The sequence below is a fragment of the Lynx canadensis genome, chromosome C1 (genome assembly GCF_007474595.2).
Source record: "Lynx canadensis isolate LIC74 chromosome C1, mLynCan4.pri.v2, whole genome shotgun sequence".
NCBI classification, from domain to species: Eukaryota; Metazoa; Chordata; class Mammalia; order Carnivora; family Felidae; genus Lynx; species Lynx canadensis.
In genome coordinates this window covers 58336009-58351044 of record NC_044310.1, presented here as the reverse complement: position 1 = coordinate 58351044, position 15036 = coordinate 58336009, and the positions used below count along the sequence as shown (strand labels likewise).

The window sequence follows — 15036 nt, the reverse complement described above, 5'->3', positions numbered from 1 at the left end:
TTTCCTCCCTCAGTTTATCACTTATACATAGTTACAATATAAAATTATCAACAGAAGGGATATAAAAGCAAAATTAAGGAGTCTCTGGTGGTTCAGTCTACATTTAGCATTACTCAGAGCTGTGGACACTCGGTCATTGGTTCCTGTACACTACAAGAGCCTGATACCCAGGATGAGGATACAAAGCAGCCATGCTTCAAGGTCCAGCCATGTTATATGTGTATATATATATATATATATATATATATATATATATATGAAAACATCTCCTTCTCCCTTTAGCTCCAGCAGCCTGCCTGCCCACAAAGAAGGAAATAGTTACTGTGCATGATAGGACCTTGGGGTTTGGCAGTGATCCAGCAAAGAAATAGGGACAGAGGTCTGTAAGATAAGAAATAAAATTAAAGTTAATCTGAAACAGGCTCTGTATCTAAATAAATGTGCCAAAGAAAATTAGGGATAAAATTGGTAGCTTTGGGTTATTTTTGCAACCCAAGGCTGCACCTCCATGGGAAAGACTGTTGCCACTGAGATGTGGGTGAGGCACCCTACAAAGTCCTTACCGTTCAAAGACCACCTGGGATGCACTCAAAATTCCTACCATTACACTCGCTGCATCTAGAAAGTCTGTTAAAATGTTGAGGAATCTGACATTGAATCACTGAAAGATATAGTACAGTCACACCCCAAAAACAACTGGTGTGAACTTTATGTATTTTCCTTCCTAGGTTATTTGTTTAATTTTGCCTTTTTTTCCTCTGGTCTTTTCATCCACATCCCTTAGTTCAGGTCCTTAAGCATTTTCTCATGAAGGTTATTGGAATAACCCCACAAAACCCTGTTTGGTTTCTACCGCAGTCTTCTGCAACTTACTGTTCACACTACTGTCAGTATAGACCCAGATCTGTTGCTGTTAATCCCCTGCCTAATGCAAAGTGCTCCCCCTTACCTGCAGGGTAAAATCCAGGCAGAAGCATAAAACCCCTTTATAATCTGGTCCATGCTTATCTCTTCCCACTCCTCAATCACTCAGAATTTCTTGTAGTAGTTCCAAAACACAGCAGGGCTCTGGGCCTCTCTGTCTTCTCCCCTGTGGTTATCCTTTAGCCTGGGAGACTTCCCTTCTTCCAAGGCTGATTGGTTCCCATTCCACCTTTGAGACTCAGCCTGGGTGCTCTTTCTTCAGGAAGCCTTCTTCTACTTTTGGAGACAATTATATGCACTGTGGGTTATGATAGCATCCGGTTTCGTCCCTTCATCACAACTAATCACATCGCATCCCAACTGTAGATAGAGTTGTCTGTATCCTTCACTAAACAGATACAACATGAATCAAGGACTGTATTCCCAGGATCTGGTGGCACATGCTAAGTACAGAAAAGGTGCTTAATGAACATTCTTTGAATGAATCTACATGTTCAGGCATTTTCACATATATTATGTCTTTCCATCTTTCCAACAACAAGCCGCACCCTGTCCTATTATACAGGAGTGGTCTAATTCGTGGTGCATTACTTAAATATCAGGCAGAGGGGCAGGTCAACATTATTACCTCAGACAATTGAAGGAGAGAGGGTACCAGGATGTGAAGTGGTTGATGAAAAGGGAGATTTAAAAGAAAGAAAAGGAGATCTTAGGACTTTACAAATCTGATGTTATAACGAATTAGTTCTTTTCTTATTTGAAATCCTAGAGGGAAAAAGAGATATGGGGTGGTATTCGTGCATAGTGTTAACTCAATAATATGTTCACTATTCTATGTGCTTTCATGCATTAACTCATCAATCCTTAAAAACATTCCAGATGGTAAATACTATTATTATCCTCATTCAACAGATGAGGAAACTGAGGTGCAGAGCAATAATTTGTCCAGGGCAAATAGCTAGTAAGTGGCACAGTGATGATTATAAAGGTAGGCAGTCTGAAACCAAGACAACTATGCTCATAAGCATTTCACTATGTTATTTCTATATGATGCAGTTAAAATGCAGAGGGACAAATATTTTTTTTTTTTAATTTTTTTTTTCAACGTTTATTTATTTTTGGGACAGAGAGAGACAGAGCATGAACGGGGGAGGGGCAGAGAGAGAGGGAGACACAGAATCGGAAACAGGCTCCAGGCTCCGAGCCATCAGCCCAGAGCCCGACGCGGGGCTCGAACTCACGGACCGCGAGATCGTGACCTGGCTGAAGTCGGACGCTTAGCCGACTGCGCCACCCAGGCGCCCCGGGACAAATATTTTTAAATGCTACAGCAGTTGCACAGATTCTGATGGCAGATTGGTGGTCAGCAAAGCCTTCACGGAATAGGTGAGGAATGACCATGTCTTATAGGAGTAGGGATGGATCGAGGAAGCAGGAAGTGTAAACGTACTTTAGGAAGGTAGAATGGTGTCTGTAAAGATGAGGAGGATGTGGAGAAGAATCTGTCATCTTGGTCTGGAGCAGTATTTATGACTCTATGGCAAATGAAAGGGAGAGGAGAGAAACAGGAAGATCAGGTTAGGCGGCAGTGTGGGCTGCCTGAGTCGACACTCAGTAGTGTTGCCCAGCGGAGATGTGGGGGTGGTCTACGTTGATAAGACCAGAGTTGCCTTCACATGAGCAAATATGGCCACGAGCCTCAACTGGGCAATTCTCAGAGCCAGCAAAGGACAGGGATGCTTGGGAGACCTATATACACGCTACCAGGGTAAGAGATGTTGATAGACTGCATCTTCCCACCACCTTCTTTTTATATCAATTGGGACATGGAGGTTCAAATAGATTAAGTGATATAACTAATATTGTCTATCTCTTTAGCAGCGAGGTTAGGACTAGAAACTAGGGGATACAGTATTTTCCTTTAAAGAGCAGATGATCTTCCAGGGAGATAAAATCAAATACACAGACATGCTGATATCAAACACAGCACAGCATTCCAATAAATGCAAAACAAACAAACAAACAGAAGTTACACAATTAAAAACCTAAGTCCTGGGAGGCTGGCTGAGCAAGGATGGAGACCAGGAATTCTGGAAGTTTTTCTGGAGAAAAGTTTTTTTTGTGAGGTGATAGACTTTGGTTAGAGGTGCGTAGAGACTGGGAGAAGCCAGCTCCTGAGTGAAGGCATGTCTTAGGGAACAGTGATGTGTATACACCAGTCTGGTGAGTTGTAAGGGCAGGCATCTTGATATACAGGAGACATGGAGAGGAGACATACAGAATGAAGGTCAAGCTACTGCATTCATCAGTGGTAGAACCAAGGACAAGTTCAATTATTTTAGCTCATCTATAAAATGAAGGTAGAGATTTTTAACACATACTAGTTATTATAATTATAGAGTCATTTTATGACAGTGTGATATATAGCATGGATTGGTGTCCCTGGGTCTCCTCTTTTTTTTTTTTTTTTTTTTATTCATTGGATAAATGCATGAGTGAATAAATGGATGAATTCCCAGCTGGATTTTTTTCAAACCCATCTGAGCAACAGAAATGGGGCCCTCGTCAGTGCATTCAAGCATGATCTGGTAAAACATACCTCACTGCCCCTAATCTCCTCTTGTGTAGCTTGCTGAGGAGGAGAAAGGAAAGGAAAAAGAGTTACCATGACCCATGAGAGATGAGGGAGGACTGTCTGATGAACCAAATGGAAGATGCCATAGATTTTTGGGTACCCTTCTCTAACTTTCTGAGAAACATACACCTTCATCAGATCCATGGCCAGAGGAGTGTTGGATCCTTATATATTATACCAGGAGCACTGAGTTTTATTTCTACTCAAACTACAGGGAAAGAAATCAATCGAGCATCCACATTTAATGTTTCAAGCCATATGCTGAGACATTTTCTCAGGTTTGGCCCTGTAACACCTAAATGTTGTTCCTGTTTGTACTCTGCTTTCTTAAGGAGAATCTGGATGTCTCCAATCCTGTGGGCACTTAATGACTAATCAGAAAAATTAGGAAAAATGTTCAACAGTGTAAAACATCATAAAATCTTAAGATTGGATGGGATTTTAAGGTAATTTGGTTTAAGGGTTTCCAGACTTTGAGATTTCAATAACTAGTAAAATTTCAAAAAGCAAAACAAAATAAAAGAAAAATAGATAATTGATCTCGGATGGCTACATTAATTTCTTAGAGCAGCCACACAAGTCATCACAAACTAGGAGGCTTAAATAATAGAAATGTATTGTGTCAAGATTCTGGAGGCTAGAAACAGAGATCAGGGTGTGGGCACATTTGGTTCCTTCTGAGGGTTTGTGAAGAAGAATTTGTTCCATGCCTCTACCCTAGCTTCTGGGGGGTTGCTAGCATTCTTTGCCACTCCCTGGCTTGTAGATGACATTCTCCCATTATTTCCACTTCATCTTTCCTTTGTATGTATCTGTCTGTGTGTCCAAATTTCCCCTTTTTATAAAGACACGGTCATATTGGAGTAGGGCCCACCCTAATGACTTCATCTTGACTTGATCATCTCCAAAGACTGTATTTCTAAATAAGGTCACATTCACAGGTACTGGAGATTAAAACTTCAGCTAGGGGACTAAATTTAATCCCTAACAATGGCCAACTTGTAATTTAATTAAGGATAAAAAAAATACAAACAAACCTGAAATCTATTATCTTATTCTTTTCAAACAGGAGATATTTTAATGCCAAAACTTTTAGGAATGTTATCATTTCATTGCAAAGGGCAGTCTTTCCCAGAAGAATCAGGTGCAGCCTTCTACCAAACAGCATGAGAGTAAGGACTGCATTGCTCTTACTTCCTAATCTTACTCTGATTTTACAGGGACTTTGTCACCGACTGCCAGGATCTGTGGAAAGCATTTATTTGGCACCCTTGGTCTAGTACAACTGCTTGACCACTGCTGAAAGTCCCTTTGTGAAATTAGCTTGAGCTTTGAAACTCTCATTGTCTTCTATGATGACAGATGCAAACAAAACAGTCTGTCAAGAGGATACAGTGTCAACTTGATGTCACAGTCCTGTACATAACATTATGTGAGACCTGGCTCCTTTCCTGTTCTCTATATTTTCTTCCTCAGGTATGCTCTGAGCTCTTTCTGTGAAACAGAACCTTGTTTTTGTGAAATCTTCACTGCAGGGACTGAGCAGAGCATTCTAAAATGTCTTTGCAGAATCTGGAATCCAAATTTCAGCTTTGCATCTCCCAAACTCGTTTATAAAGTGATGCTGATTCAATTAGCCCTTATGTTGGATTTTTCATGATTTTGTAGTTGCATGGAATAAGGAGTTACTGCTATTCAAAGGCAATAATTGACCATAAGCAACTAGTTGAATCCTGGAACCACTCATCTTATTTAGGGATAGAGACAAGCTTGTTCAAACCTTTAGAAAACTAACCACATTGAGGCCCTTGGATGGCTCAACCTGTTGAGTGTCTGACTCTTGATTTCAGCTCAAGTCATGATCTCACAGTTTGTGAGATGGAGCCCTGTGTGGGGCTCTGTGCTGACAACCCAGAGTCTGTTTGGGGTTCTCTCTCTCTCCCTCTTTCTCTGCCCTTCCCCTTGCAGATGCTCTGTCTCTCTCTCTTTCAAAATAAATAAATAAACTTTAGAAGAAAAGGGTACTAACCACATTAACCTTAGATTGTTAGCTTTGTTATTCATGCCCAGCAAAAGACTTGCTCAGAAAGCCCTATACACACAGAAGGTGAACTATCAACTATCAAGTAGTTTTGAGAAAATAAAAAAAGGATAGGTAAAGATCATGACCTATAAATTACTTATTCATGTCTTCTAGTTGTCATATCTGTGTCAGAATTCTGTCCTCTCACTATGGTGCTGAGGGAGTATTCAAAGTTAAAATATCAAGAGAGAAACTTTAAGGAGAGAAAAACAAGGGAATGCTAAGAAAGTCATGTTTCAGGTTAAAAGATTGGACCTGGTATCAGACCCAGTGGTTTGAGCCCTGCCTTTGCCCCTTTACAGTCACATTTTCTGAGGCACAATATGTACATTCTTTGAGTCTCATTTTCATCATTTATAAAGTGGAATTAATAACATCTACTCCAGGGGCACCTGGGTGAGTCAGTTGGTTAAGCATCTGGCTCTTGATTTAGACTCAGATCATGATCTCTCTGTTCATAGGTTTGGGCTCCACGTTGGGCTCTGGGCTGACAACGCAGAATCTGCTTGGGATTCTCTCTCTCCCTCTCTCTCTGCCCTTTCCCCACCTTCATGCATGCATGCTCTCTCTCTCAAAATAATTAAATAATACCTTAAAAAAATAACATCTAGGGGCGCCTGGGTGGCGCAGTCGGTTAAGCGTCCGACTTCAGCCAGGTCACGATCTCGCGGTCCGTGAGTTCGAGCCCCGCGTCGGGCTCTGGGCTGATGGCTCAGAGCCTGGAGCCTGTTTCCGATTCTGTGTCTCCCTCTCTCTCTGCCCCTCCCCCGTTCATGCTCTGTCTCTCTCTGTCCCAAAAATAAATAAAAAAAAAGTTGAAAAAAAAAATTAAAAAAAAAAATAACATCTATTCTATAAGTCTCTCATAAAGATGAGTAGATCTCTGAGGGGGATAGGAGTGGCTTTCAAGGGAGAGATTTCAAAAAACAGAGTAACCTTAATGTTCTTTTGCTTAAAGGTGAGCTTTCAACCAAATGGCACAGGAATTTAAAAATTCACAGTATTTTTAAAAATTCTAATTTTCCTCCATGGGTTGAACAAATTATGTAACACATTTTTTTTAAGACATATTAAGTTTGCCTTCAACAAGGCAATGAAAATAACCAAATATGCCTCATATCAGACAACCAGAAAGATACTGAAATGTGTTAAGCTATTCAAGGTCACTTTAGACACTGGGAATTCAATGTAGTTTTCTGGCAGACTTGCAGGCTTAAAATGCCACTTGGTATTTAACAGAGTTAAACTGATGATTATCAGAAAACTACATAAGAAATCAAATTTATCAGGCCCTTCAAAAGGTTACTTTCCATTCTGCTGGAAGCAAAATGTGCTTCTTGGCATTTTTAATTTCATTTTACAGCAAGGAAAAAAGATAATGCATTAATTTTACTATTACATGTGGATTAAACATTTTTATTTTGAGAATAAAATTGTTACATCGAGGAAAAAAAACCAGAATTTGGAGAGTATAATTAAAATATCAGGGAAGCTATCAACAAATGAATTTTCTCTGTTGTTTGTATTCCTAGCAGCAAACGTACTTTCGACCGGAACATTTGGAGAATTTCATTTTGGCAGTAGTTTTCAAAGGAATTTTTCCTGACCTATTTGAACATCTTGTATTATAAAATTCTATCCATTCATGGAAAAGTCTTGACTATTCAGGGAAGAGATTTTAGTCATGTAAAAGGCATTTCACATTCCTGCCTGAACACTGACATATGAACTCAGGGAGCTGGATTTTAGTGAAAAAAAAAAAAAAAAAAAAAAAAAAAAAGGTTTCTCTCTATGATCTTGACACCTACCAGGATAAGACAGATGCTGGGGAAAGTCCTGGTGAGGTAGCCTCATCAGGAAATAACAGTGTCACAAGAAAAGATGCTGTCTTAGCAGAGTGACCAATATTCTACACTCCATGCACAGCATGTTGGCCCTGTTCCGATATTATTCTTTAAACCACTGTCACTGCTGAATCAATAGGCTGTGTGCTGTGGGAGAAAGCATCAGGTTCTTCTAGATTAAATCGAGGTGCTGCCTACTTAGCTGCCTGGCTTTGGAAAAGTCTTCAATGCTCTGAGCCTTGGCTTCCTCTATACCATGGGGAAATGTGTATCTACCTCATGTGGCTTAGAATGAAAATTAGGTTTGGTAACATAAGGTATTTGGCACATGATGGGTACCTTCCCTCAGGCTACATTAGGACATTGATCTGGGAACTTTTGGATGGAGCTAGTAAATTAGATCCAATCTGAGCTGTCTTGTTTTGTCCTTAGTTCCCCTCTAGTTTGTACTCAGTAGTAACAGCATAAAAAAAAAGACGAATAGTGGACCTTGTTTCTGCTTTCCAAGAGCCAATCACCTAACCGCAGAAAGGATATTGATGAAATCTTGTTCAATATATACTTCAAGATATGCTGTGGGAATGGTGTTTGGTTTGGTGTGGGAATGGTTTCTTTCTAGAAAGCTAGAAAGGAAAACGAAGAAATGTTCTTGCTTTAATGGAGGTTATAATTACTGGCGGAGGACAGAGTAGGGTTGTGTTTATCCTTGGAGGGCCTGGTATAATTTACGAGCACATGAAGACTAGAGACGTACTTTCACTTGTAACAGATTTTCTCTGTATGCTTCTCATTTGAGATTGATTGTGCTTGGTACCAGCCATGTTAAATACATGTCAGCAGGTGATAGCCACCGTTTACTAAGCGCCACTCGGTGCCAGGCACTTTGCTAAGCTCTCTGAATACACGATCTTGTTTAAGCGTCAGAACAAAGCTGAGGTAGGGTTATTATCAGCATGTTATAGACAAGGAAGCACAGGTTAAGAGAGGCTCACTAACAAGCCTCAAAACAACAGCGAATAAGTGAGAGAACTGGGACTGAAATACAGGTCTGTCTGCCCCCAGTCTTTTTTCCCCCTGAAACTCCACATTTTACTACCTCACTTCTGGGTATTTCATACCAGAGATCGTATAGTAGGTGCTCCATAATACTTGTTCATGGGATGATTGTAAAGAAATGCATTTCTGTCTTGGAGGAAGCCCTTTCAAAACTGACTCAGACCTATTTCGGGTTTGCCCTTCTCAGTTGAGTGAGAATTTCACGGCAAAGACTGTGTTGATTTGCTGCATTCCCACTTTTAAGGGCAACCTCAAATGTCTTTTTCTAAGACTCATAGCATATGCCTCTCTTACTCAGTTCTTCAAATTATAAAAAGTATTTGCCAAGTATTGTTAGGACCTTTTGGGATCTCAGCTGATGCTCTTATGCTGGCATAATTTTGTAATCTTCCTTTCCTTAGGCTATGAGTAAGGTTGCAAAAAAGACCATGCTATTTTTATGATTGTTGTTGTTAGAGAAAAAGAATTTTGTGCAAGTCCGCAAGCTGTAAAACAAACAGCATGGCTCGAGAGCACAGTTCTGGCTCGGCGTTGGGGGTGGGGGCAACCACTGTGGAAGGATAAGACACTGACCTTGTTTTCATTCCGTCAAGCAGTTGAGGCTGTCATTTGATGTTCCCACATTTTAAAACTGGAGGTGCTTTTTTTTGCTTGTTTTATTTCTTAAGATTCGCCTTTATCAGTTAGAGAAGAGGAGAGAACCTCTACAAAGAGTAACAAGGAGTGAAGGAAAGAGCAGCACTAGAGGTGCTAAACATTTAAATTTCATGGAAATGTTTCTGGCTGTTTTATCAATATTTAACCGTAAGTCCTTAGGTGATATCTCCAGTTGTGGGTGATTGTATTTATAGCAAACTGGAATACAGGAAATGCGTTCCAAAATCAAAGAGGAATAATTTTTGGATTATTGTTTCTTCATTCTTTTGTTAAACAATCATCAGTGATAAATGAGAGTCCCTGCCTGTTAGCAGCTCATGGCCTAGGATCAGAAATAGACAAAAGAATGGGGTAAGTTTTGTGTGACTGGATTTGCTGGTTGTAGATGAAATCCAAAGATGAGCCACTTAATGCTCCCCCAGGGGGGAATGTTTTAGGAAAGCCCAGGTTGGGGAAGCTAAAAGTGAGTTTTACAAGATGAGTAGAAGTCACTGTGGCCAAGAAGCAGGTTCCAGAGAGGATAGCATTCAAATAAATATGAAGAAAGTAAGAGGGCTTACTGTGTTTAAGGTAGGAAAGAAATAGAACAAAACTCCTGTGAATGTATGTGGTGCATAAGATGGAATCACTCACATCCAGCAGTGTGGAGTTGTATAAGTTCTTTATATATTTTGGGTATTAACCCCTTATCAGATATATCATTTTCAAATATTTTCTCCCATTTGGTGGTTTGTTTTTTTGTTTTGTTTATGGTTTCCTTTGCTGTGCAAAAACTTTTATTTTGATGTAGTCCCAATAGTTTATTTTTGCTTTTGTTTCCCTTGCCTCCGGAGATGTATCTAGAAAAATGTGCTATGGCTGTCAAAGAAATTACTGCATGGGTTCTCTTCTAGGATTTTTATCATTTCAGGTCTCTTGTTTAGGTCTTTAATCCATTTTGAGTTGCTTTTTGTGTATGCTGTTAAAAGTTGTCCAGTTTTATTCTTTTGCATGTAGCTGCCCAGCTTTCCCAACACAATTTGTTGAAAAGACTATCTTTCCCCCATTGTATATTGTTGCCTCCTTTGTCATAGATTAATTGACATTATATATGTGCATTATCTCTGGGGTGTCTATCCTGTTCCATTGACCTAGGTGTCTATTTTTGTGCCAGTACCATACTGTTTCGATTACTACAGATTTGTAGTATATCTTGAAATGTGGGATTGTGATATATCCAGACTTGTTCTTCTTTCTTAAGATTGCTTTGGCTACCTGGAGTTTTCTGTAGTTCCATACAAATTTTATGATTATTTGTTCCAGTTTTGTGAAAAATGATGTTGGTACTTTGATAGGGATTGCATTAAATGTGTAGACTGGGGGCGCCTGGGTGGCGCAGTCGGTTAAGCGTCCGACTTCAGCCAGGTCACGATCTCGCGGTCCGTGAGTTCGAGCCTGGCGTCAGGCTCTGGGCTGATGGCTCAGAGCCTGGAGCCTGTTTCCGATTCTGTGTCTCCCTCTCTCTCTGCCCCTCCCCCGTTCATGCTCTGTCTCTCTCTGTCAAAAATAAATAAACATTGAAAAAAAAATTAAAAAAAAAAATGTGTAGACTGCTTTAGGTAATATGGACATTTTGGTAATATTAATTCTTCCAGTCCATCAGCATGGAATATCTTTCCATTTGTTTGTGTCATCTTCAATTTCTTTCATTAGGATTTTATAGTTTTCAGAGTACAAGGTCTTTCACCTCTTTGGTTAAGTTTATTACTGGGTAGTTTATTCTTTTTGGTGCAATTATTAACAGTGTTGTTTTTAAAATTTCTCTTTCTGTGACATTGTTTGTATATAGAAACACCACCAATTCCTGGGTATTAATTTTGCGTCTTGCCACTTTACTGTTTTTGTTTATTACTTCTAGTAGTTTTTTGGTGGAATTGTTAAGATTTCCTATGTATCAGGGCACTTGAGTGGCTCAGTTCATTAAGCATCTGGTGCTTGATCTCAGCTCAGGTCATGATCTCATGGTTTGTGGGACTGAGTTCCACATCATGCTCTGCATCGACAGCACAGAGCCTGCTTGAGATTCTCTCTGCTCCTCCCCTACTTTCTCTCTCTCTCTCTCTCAAAATAAATACATTTTAAAAATAATTAAAAAAAGACTTTTTTTTTTACATATAGTATCATGTCACCTACAAATAGCGACAGTTTAACTTTGCAATATGAATACCTCTTATTTCTTTTTCTTGACTGACTGCTGTGGCTAGGACTTCTAGGACTACACTGAATAAAAGTTAAATGCCAGTTGTTATTACTGTTGTTGCTATTGCCTATTGAATGCTGAGTGCAAGGTCTATCTTTCCTTCAACTTGATGTCCCCCAAAGTCCTTGTCTAGTGTCTGTACATAATAGTCTATCAAGAAATAATTGTTGAATTGAGCTGAATTGAAATGGTATAACATAGAAGCACCAAATGAAGTTTCTGAAAGAGGTGAAGAAGAATTCATGCATGCTTAATATACAACTTCAAGTAGTCACACAGTAAAGGTCAAATGTCCCAAAGGTGACATTTGGGAATGAAAGGAAAAGAGCTATGGTATAAAGTAAAATGGAAGGTAACTCCTAAAAGTAAAGAAAGAAAACTGACCCAAGAGAAGGAGCCTAAGAAGGAGTCCTCACAGATACCTGGGGCTTTCAAGAGGAAGTTAGTAATCTGACATTTTTCCTTCTTGTCTCAAGTTTGTTTTTTTTTTAATTTTTTTTTTCAACGTTTATTTATTTTTGGGACAGAGAGAGACAGAGCATGAACGGGCGAGGGGCAGAGAGAGAGGGAGACACAGAATCAGAAACAGGCTCCAGGCTCTGAGCCATCAGCCCAGAGCCCGACGCGGGGCTCGAACTCACGGGCCGCGAGATCGTGACCTGGCTGAAGTCGGACGCTCAACCGACTGTGCCACCCAGGCGCCCCTTGTCTCAAGTTTTTATCAAGATATAACATCAAGAATCATCTAATAGATTGTCACTGCAAGAAAAAACTATCAAGCATAAACTTTATAAAAAGAATTATATATTGCCTAGAATGGAAACCTGATCTTAACACCTAATTTCAAATATTATTCAACTGGTATCATGATTCTTGTCTTAATTTTTTGTGGTAATTTAATTTTTTCTGAATGCAAGATATGTTAATCTTTATATACAAACAAAAATTAAAATAATTGCCTTTCCATCTTCAAACTAAACTTCTCCAACAGAGAAATAAGATAATCATATTTATTATTAACAGAACATAAATATAAATCAACAAATGGAGCACAACCTTAAGTGGAAATTCTTTTGGTGCACTGGATTTAGATTTGGGAGCATTAATTTGCATGTTGCAAAGGAGCTATTTAGCATAGATCTAGCTACAGTAGTTCAGCAGCATGGAAATCTAAGTGAAGATGGCATCAAAGAGGGGAAAGACTTCTTTGAACACGAGATAAATTCAGCAGCTCTCAAGCATTTTACTTTCCAAATAAACCTCCCAAACCTGCAATGTGCTGTGGCTCACTCTGTCTCCGATGGCTGCAAACTATATGCAGTACCATACTGCATGGCGTTCACAGCACAAGGGTGCCAGGCAGAGAGAAGAAGAATCTCTAAGGAAGAGGGATCTTTTTCTTATCTGCACAAATGCATGAAGTAAACATCACTGCTATGTCCCATGTCTTTCCATCAGAAGAAAAAAAATTCCCAACTACACAAATCAAGGCCTACTTTCTTACTACCGAAGATTTGCATGTCCTTTTCCCAGCATCTCTGGTGATGTTTAATTCTTGGAAGGCTGACTGAAAAATGAGGATCGACATAGATACATACATTTATGTGTTCCTGAACTTCACTACCCTTGTCTGTGGTTCTCTTTGGTGTTTATTATTTATCCTTTGAATGGTGGCTTTTCAGAAGCTTTGAATCTGCCTGAGAGCATAAAAACACTATCTCTCTGGTGCATTTCATGCCTCTTCAGCATCTCCCACAAAAAAACCATGCGGTGCTTTTTCTGCTCAGTCGGGGCGGGGGGGGGGTGCTTGTTGGAGCTGTTCTCTACTCAGCTTGGAGAAAGGCCAGGGTGAGACTAGCAAGCATACATGGTAGAATTCCGCTGATTTTCAAAGAGTCAACACCCACAGCTTTGCTTGCTTTGATTACCACCAAAACGAAAGAGACAGAGTTGTTGCTTCATTGCTTTCCAGCCAGGATTAAACCCATATGAAGCTGTCTTTTCCCATCCTTATTTTGAGTTGCTCAGTGGAAAAACAAAAAAATATTTCTCTGCCTCTTGTTTACATGCTGGTCTATAGTTTGTATTTGAATATGAGCTTTGGCATATTATGAAACCTAGCATAACCACCCAGCTAGAAAATGATAGCTGACATAAATCAGGCAGCTCCCATGTAAAACAGATTTGTAAAATCTGCTTTATATTTCCTAATGTACCACAGAAAGGATAACAAAACTTTGGAAATTTAAAAACAGAGAGAAATTATTTAAGGACTTCATTGGAAAATAAGTACAAAGAGCAATAAACAAAATCCATCATATAAAGAAGCTTGAATTGCACTGAAAAGATGCCAACTTCAATTATTTCTCTGGCCAAAAGAAATATCAGGAAGTAGGATTCAGAAACCTGAGACTCACCTCCCCCCTTGCCTACCCCACCATATACACACAAACAGAAATAATACTGAAATAAAAATAAAAAGATGCTGCTCAACAGAGACAGGGACAACATATACACATTTTTATAAAAAATAATTCTAATAATTATGATTAATAATATGCAGAATGATCTCCAAAAGAGACTAGGAATCAAAGCTAACCATAACTCAAAGCTTCAGCATTTAAAAGTCTATACCAGGCCAGGTGTGAAAAATACTAGGAAGGAATCTATTTGCTAAATTCTCCACTTAGTCCCTTAGAGAGTGCAGTGTTCTGTAGAATTGTCATGGAAATGAAAAGAGATCTGAAGTGTCATTAAATTGTATATAAATGCCCTTTCCCCAGGTCAGATGGTCTCAAGCTCTCACCACTCACATTTAGAGGGTGCAAGCCTCCTCTCCATGCTGCAAGCCTCCTCTCCATGATTACAGGGGAAATTATAAGCTTCTTTTCCAAGACTTCCAAATCCTTCACGATCTGTCCCAAACCATCTTCCTAGTTTTACATCAGCACCCTCATTCTCACATCCTCTATGCTGCAGCTTTCCCCAGTGTCAATGTATTTTTCCCCTTCTTCCTCAGTAGTAAGAAGTATTTAAGAACTTGGAGTCTAGAGTTAGACAAAGGCCGACCCTGCCACACACCCAGAATGTGACCATTGACAAATCACTTCATTTATTAATGAATACACAGATTCAGCACCACTTACTGAGCCTCTAGTGCCAGCTTTGTGTTGCATGTTGGGGATAAAGTAAAGAGGAGTATAAAGTTCAAGGACGTTATTCTCATTGATGAAGACAGAAAATATCTGATTAGTGTCACAGTGAAAAATAAAGCAGGGTAAGGATTCAGAGTGAAGTGGGAGCAGAGAGGTGAGTGCGTTGTGTTTTCCACAGCTGGTCAGGAAGGCTTTTCTGAGAAGATGACATTTGTTCAGAGACCTGAATTGAGGTCTGGAAGTGAGGCATGCCAATATCTGGGAGACAGTGTCCCAGACAGGGGGATCAGCAAGGAGCATTCTTGGTGCATTCAAGGAGCAGCAAAGAGGGAGAAGGGTGGCTGTAGAATGACGGATTCAGGAGAGAGTGGTAGGTAATGATGTCACAGGAGTTGAGGGCAAAATCACGCAGGATCTTGAAAGCTGTGCTAAGAACCTTAGGT

At 39.7% G+C, this 15036-nt stretch overlaps 1 protein-coding gene and 1 long non-coding RNA gene across 8 annotated transcripts in view; one reads left to right on the top strand and one right to left on the bottom strand.

Moving 5' to 3' along the window:
* Window positions 1-15036, bottom strand: part of LOC115521366 — a 160372-nt gene that overhangs the window by 23987 nt on the left and 121349 nt on the right. The gene's annotated exons all lie outside the window — the stretch shown is intronic.
* The window catches only part of PTGER3 (prostaglandin E receptor 3), a 190661-nt gene that overhangs the window by 146971 nt on the left and 28654 nt on the right, over window positions 1-15036 (top strand). The window lies entirely within an intron of this gene.